Source organism: Acanthopagrus latus, chromosome 12 (assembly GCF_904848185.1).
Source record: "Acanthopagrus latus isolate v.2019 chromosome 12, fAcaLat1.1, whole genome shotgun sequence".
In the NCBI taxonomy this organism is placed as follows: Eukaryota; Metazoa; Chordata; class Actinopteri; order Spariformes; family Sparidae; genus Acanthopagrus; species Acanthopagrus latus.
Window position 1 is genome coordinate 20,539,756 of NC_051050.1, and position 6,551 is coordinate 20,546,306.

Below are 6,551 nucleotides of genomic sequence, written 5' to 3' on the forward strand. Positions count from 1 at the left end.
ACGTTGTATATGAATTTAGACATTCTGAGTCCTGATATGAGAAAGTATTGATAATGCAAGATGAAAAAAGTTTAGTTTTTGAAGCACAACTCACAAAATTTGGGCCTTTGGAGGATGAAAACAGGAAGTACACTGTTGCCATATTATTAAAACTGTACAGCTACAACTTTATAACATTATTCACAGATTTTGGTGAAACTGGATCATTTTTAGGATCATTTTCTCCTGCTGACCTGCGGCTGTTATGCCTTGGCATTTCTTGCGTCCGCAAAGCGTTTTTTTGGGGGGCAGGACTTCTAAGATGAAGCCTTTGTGTGCTGAGGGGGGAAAAAAAATGCACACATGCATTCTTGTCTCTATGACGAAAATATCTTGATGTTTGTTGCTTGTTTTTGATTTGACACCAGGACATCAGAGCGAGGAGGATGTTGTGGGTAAATGACGTAATTGGTAAGAGACTAAAGAAAAAAAAAAAGAACGGTAAGTGATAACGCCCAGGCCAGGAAACAGAAAAAGTGATGACAATTATGTAATTGCCGCCTTTCTGAAAAGCGCTGCGCACAAAAGTCAGACTATGTTTATTGTTGTCATAGAGACGAGAGACAAATGCGCTTCATCTCAGTGCTCCGGAGAGTTCAGCCAGCTTTTTTCTGCCTGAAAAGAAGAAAACGCTAGACATCTCTGATGTAACATGAACAAGAACAGCAACTGCTATGTCACAAGTTCTGGTGATAAAAATCTTACATACAGCTCCTTTAAAGCAGCTGTCAATGACACAAAGCAGTTCAGATTTTGCTCCGACATCCTGAAAAGATCTGAGAGCCTGATAAGATTCTTGATTTTAGATTTTAGTTTAGTACAGAAAGTTTTCAACCCCCCCCCGTGACCAAAATAACGGTGCACTCTGTCCACGAGAGCCTTAAAGCAACTCAGCTGCTTTCATGAGTAACTTCCCTAGAGTAACTAACTACCCTCCTGGGTCATTTATTCCACTTATTTCAACCTCTAAAAAAAAAAAGACCCACGTTTGACCTGTCTACTCAAGTTCAAGGAACTTCAGTCACCTCAATAACCCGTTAAAGTGATTGCAATCAAGATAGACCGTATGTCTTCATATCTGCCAGACACCACATATGGCTCCGGCAAGAGTCGCTTAGTCAGGATAACAGCCTCGATTATTGATTAACAGTCTGCGTATTTACTGTGTGCACACTTCTGCAGGGCAGCCATAAGGTGCAATGCACTCAGAAGCATGTGACCAGCTGCTGAAGTCGTCTTACTTTGTTGAGACGTCCTTTAAATGTGGAGGCAGTTTACACTGTGACTGATCACTGTTTCTCTCAGCTGCACGCCTGGAGGCTTCCCTCTGTGACCACATGTTGGACAGAGTATGTCTGAGTCTGCCTTACAAGTATTTTTGGACAGATGTAATTGCCTTCAGTCGAAGCTAAAGTCTTTACATAAAGGTTACCTCGCTCTGTTCCTGGTAGCATGTTTCCAGAGTTATCTCCACTGAGTGAAACCCAGAACGTGTTCCAGAGTTTAGGTGGTTCTTGTGTCGTGACTCATCTTGTGAATCAAGATAACTCGGTGAACGTGCTTCCTGGAACACATCAATTTCCCAAGACCAGATCAGAGGATCGACAATGGAACTTTTTTGATATCGTTGAACGGCCCACATCAAGGCGAGGTGATGGAGAATGAGAGGGAGATTATTTAGATTTCACTGACAGAGACATGACAAACTAGTTCAAACCCACTTAACAGACACAAAGCATGATGACCTTTTCTCACTTGAACTGTAGCTGACTGTTTTGAAATTAGTTATAAAATGTACGCCCATGATTTCGAAGAGGTCATTTCGCCGAGCGCGGATTGAAGGATTGATGGACTTTGGTCAGAAAGTGACTTCCCTGAGATCTCTTTCTGAGAGCTGCTCATCAATGCTGCAGATATATCTGTTAACTATTAATGGAGTGCAGTGCAATGCCAGAGCCTCTGCTCCCTCTATCAGGGTTTTCTAAGATAAGCCGTCTGAACCCGTTGCCTTATCTTTAAACCTCATCCTTTATAGCTCGAGAAACCGGTGTGGCTACATTACAGTCCGATCATCTGACCTATAAGAGGGAGAATTGCTTTTCTTACAGGACCGGAGACAAAAAGTAAAGTCAGAGCCGTGGGAATACAGGAAAGCAGATCTTCACTGTATATAAGCAGACATACTCCTTTATTTTTTTAATGCATCTGTCCTCATATAAACCACATTAACTCCCTTGCAGTTATAAATCCGCATCATTAGATATTCTCTGCAGATTACGACCAGCGATCACAATTGCAGGAGCTCCATTAACGTCATCACCGACAATCCACTGACGCAGCCTGAGATGACAAGGCCGCGAACAAAAAGGCACATCACCATCATGCTCCACATTTGAAGCATTCACATCGCTGCTTGTGCTACATTTCTATTCTTTAAGCTGCAATGTGTGTCACCGTTCAGCAGAAACCAGAGCAGATGTGGTTAAGTCGTGACGCTGAGCTCTTTTCTGACCTCTGCCCAACTCATATTGCTTCATTTACGCCGTGGAAAGTGATGCAGAGAATGATGGACTGCTTACCTGCCTACTGGTAAAAAAAAAAACTCAGCTCACAATTCAGAATCTATACATAAATGTAAAAAAATCTAATGTTAATTTGTGGTGTGTTATGGTAGTACAGCACAAACAAATTCATCCTCAAACAAACATTACATCGTAATGTCTCGAAAACATAAACCTAGAGCAAAAAACTGAATGTAGCGCCCCCTTTTCCATCCATTCAATTATACGTTTTTTAATCAAGAATCGAAAATTGATTCTGAATCGAATCAGCCACATCAAAATTGAATCAAAGTAGAACTGGATCAAGATTGTATCACAAGTCGGTTTTATGTAAATAACCAGGAGGAAAATAAAACTTTAATCTACAACACAGTACATACGAAACAAATTAGGACAAGTTGATAAAAATAGATGTTGCAGAACACAACAGGAGGTTTCTTGGGAAACAGAAAGAGACAGTTGTGGATTGAATCTGGTGAAAATTTTCCGCTGACATTGCGTTCTAGTTTCAATGCATGACTGGTATGTCAGTCACGTTGACAGAGTTTGTACCTGTCAAACATCAAAGATGTTTCACAACACAAAATGAAGGCTCCCTTAAAGGCTGTCATTCAAAAAAACTGGTTTGTACACCAGGTTGAGCTTATCTGAAATACTTTAGTCTGCTGGCAGGAAAAGTTGGAACTCGATAAGTTTGATGGTACACTGTGATGACAGAAATCTAAGAAGCTGAAGGAACATTTGGTTTTTCTGTAGTCGGATTACAAAAATGGATTCATTGCAGTTTATAGGTCACGTTGGCATGCAGAGCTAAAAAAGACTAACCAGGTCAAATTGGAAACGTCACATGGGTCTATGGGAAGCTGCGATGGCATTTTTTCACTAATTTTCACATTTAACAAATTAACAACTCATCAAAGAAAAAACTTGCACATTTACAGAGCTCAGTTTAAAGATAAGATCACAAAGGTGGATTTTTTTGTCCGGTCTGTAAGGAAGAGTATTAGGGCCAGAGATGAGGAACTAAATGAGAGAAGTACGTTATTTATTTTTTATTTTTTCAGTTTACTGAGTGGGAACCCACCCCAACCCCAATTTAAGATGGAAGGACAAATATTGTTAGGTCACCTTTGGAGGTTCGTTTGCACGGGCAGTAGGGAAGAGCCACCATCAGCGTAGATATAATGTGTGTGTGTGCGTTCATATGTAAGTGTGAAGGAAGGTGCTGAGAGGGTTGATGGGGGATTCAGATACGTGTCTGCTGCAGTTTCACGCCGCCGTCCGGCAGCTCCGCGGCAGAGATGTAAGGCAGCGGACACGTATCTGGCAGAATCTATGGGTAAGGGGCCGTCCATAAGGAAACACTCTTGTGTGTAACCTTAAATGTTTTGTATTGTTTTGGCCGATCGTCCACATGGATCCTGTAAAAGCACTGTTTTGAAACCTGGTCTCAGGGTGGAAAAATTCTAAACTGCCACCTCTTGTGTTCTCGTTTGGACAATCTGCATACTTTGTGTACCGATAATGCCGTCGCCCCACCCCTCAACCTTTAGCCTTCAACCTCGTAACCCAACCCCTTATGTCTCATAACAACAACAATGGCGGCTGCAGAAGATATTGTGGTCACATCTGAATAAGATGGGTTAGGGTTAGATTTAAAAACAGAAGTTTAAAAAATTCTGGACGTTTTGGCCAAAGACAAAGGCACGTGCACGCAGCCTATGAATATGAATAATTTAACCCCCCCGTATGTGCCACCTGATGACAGGACGCCCTCAAGGCAAACCAACCATCTCTTGACCAAACCTTCCAGGTAGAGCTGCCTCTTTAGGCAAAATGGTCCTTTACAGCAGGACCTCTAAAAAAAGCTTTTTTCCTGATCAAGCCCCCAGGCAAAACTGCTGTGTTCAACCAAAAATTGGTTTTGCCAAGGGGACTTGACCAAGGAACAAAGTCCCTAGACAAAATTGAATCTTTCGGGCATTGCTGTCCCTATCAGTCTTCATTTCGACTGCAGGGCAACAGAGTTTTCAGTCTGTTGATCCAATGTCATTCTGCTGCCAGTCTCTGTGTGTCCAACCCGCTCTCCTTTCTAAGCCTGCTATTGATAAAATCTGACCTGCCGTGTGCACCAAAATGGGTGTATATTTCTGCCACCCTAACTTTACGGTCATCATTAGGATTCACATCTGAATAAGATGGGTTGGGGTTAGGGTTAGCCATGACCATGAAGAATTCTGCCAATTGATGAAAATAAGGTTATTAATGGCATTAACTTCTTGTTGTCTCTGTCCCTCTGAATATGAAATGTTTTCTGACAGTGTCTCAAAAAGGATCTTGAATATTTACAACTTCCATTAAAATCTTCTTTCCGGGTTTAAATCCAATGAAATCTTAGTAATTTGACTTCACAACACCTCTAAAGGTATGTCTGGGATGAAAACTTGTTATAAATAACAAAGCATGAGTATCTGGTTTTTTTTTTAAGTGTACTAAATTCACCAAATGTTGTGTTCATGTGCATATTGTTCCCTATTCAAAATAACAACCGTATTTCCTTTATCTGCAGGCTTTATTATAATATTTAGTTTTAGTTAAGTTTACTATGTGTAAGCTCCCAGAAGGCTTTTACCTCATCTCCCGACAAATTAAATTGCTCTTATATAAGATTTGTAATGATCATTAAAGAGATTGATATCTCTGTCTATCAGAAGTTGAACCTCCTGAGGTACTTTTTGTGGTGGTCTCCATGAAAGGTGGTACCTCCTGTCTTTCTGCATCTTTGAAGTATGTAGCCAATTTAATTCTTCTATGATAATTTTGTGTGTACAATTTAAGTTGTCCTTTTTGTTTTTTGCCAATATCCAGGGTAGGAACAAATGTCAGTCCCCGATTCAGAGGAACCCATTGTAGTTTTCAAAGGCTAAAGTTTTTAGCTAATATGATGACATTTTGAGCCACACGGGATTGCGATCCGTTGACCCCCTTCCGCATCAGGCTTACCCGGTGGTCAGGTTTAAACAAGCAATCTTATGATTCAGCATAACTCTAGCTGTTTCCCTAGTCCAATGGACGGTATCATTTTCTGTGAAGAAATCACAGTCCTTCAGGATAGGGATAAATGGCATGTTCCTAGTAATGTGATTATTGAGTATGTTCAGATACTCTGTTGTTCTCTAGGAGGCACGGACAAAAATGTGTCTGTGGTACCCAAATTTCCGTGAAAGGGAACCTGCTGGTCCAGGATAACGTATCCCAGGAGCCTTGAGAGATTGGAGTCACCACAGTGAGCCATTTCTTCCCCACACTCAAACTCCAATCAATCATTTTGCGGTCCGCAAATTAATGTGTCTAGTTACCCTGGAGCACTGTGGTTTGGGAGTGGAAGTTTGATTAACTAGTGTGTCTTGCTGGGACCTGTCCGCTAGAGAATCTCCATCTCGATGGATCTGAACTATGTCTTGTTGGACTAGTTGGTCCCCCTGTGTGGGGATTGCAGGAATGGGTGTCAAAATTGCTTCCTCCCTTGAAATGCATGCTCTATGACATCCTGGGCAACATGGGGCAAATTCCTAGCCCATGTGGTAGCCACCTGGAAGGCCGGTGCCCAATCGTGGACCATTAATTTAGAAAGGTCTTCCAAAACCTTGCCCAGTTCTGTCTTGTAATTTGTAATAGTCCTCCGGGATCAGCAAAGTGTTATATCCCCAATTGTTAGCATTTCCCCTGCCGTGGGGGATGCTGGCTTAATCAATGAGGAAAGAACGTCCACCATCCTCAAGCTCATACTTGGTTCTGGTTTGCCTGGCTTTGGGGCAGCATTTTGGAGGTGGTGGACTATTTTGATGACTGAATGCATCTTTCGCACCAGCTGCCAAAACTCCAGGTCAGCTGGTTGCTGTCTGACCTGTCAAATCTAGGGGCAGGTTGCGGATTATTTTGACGTACCAC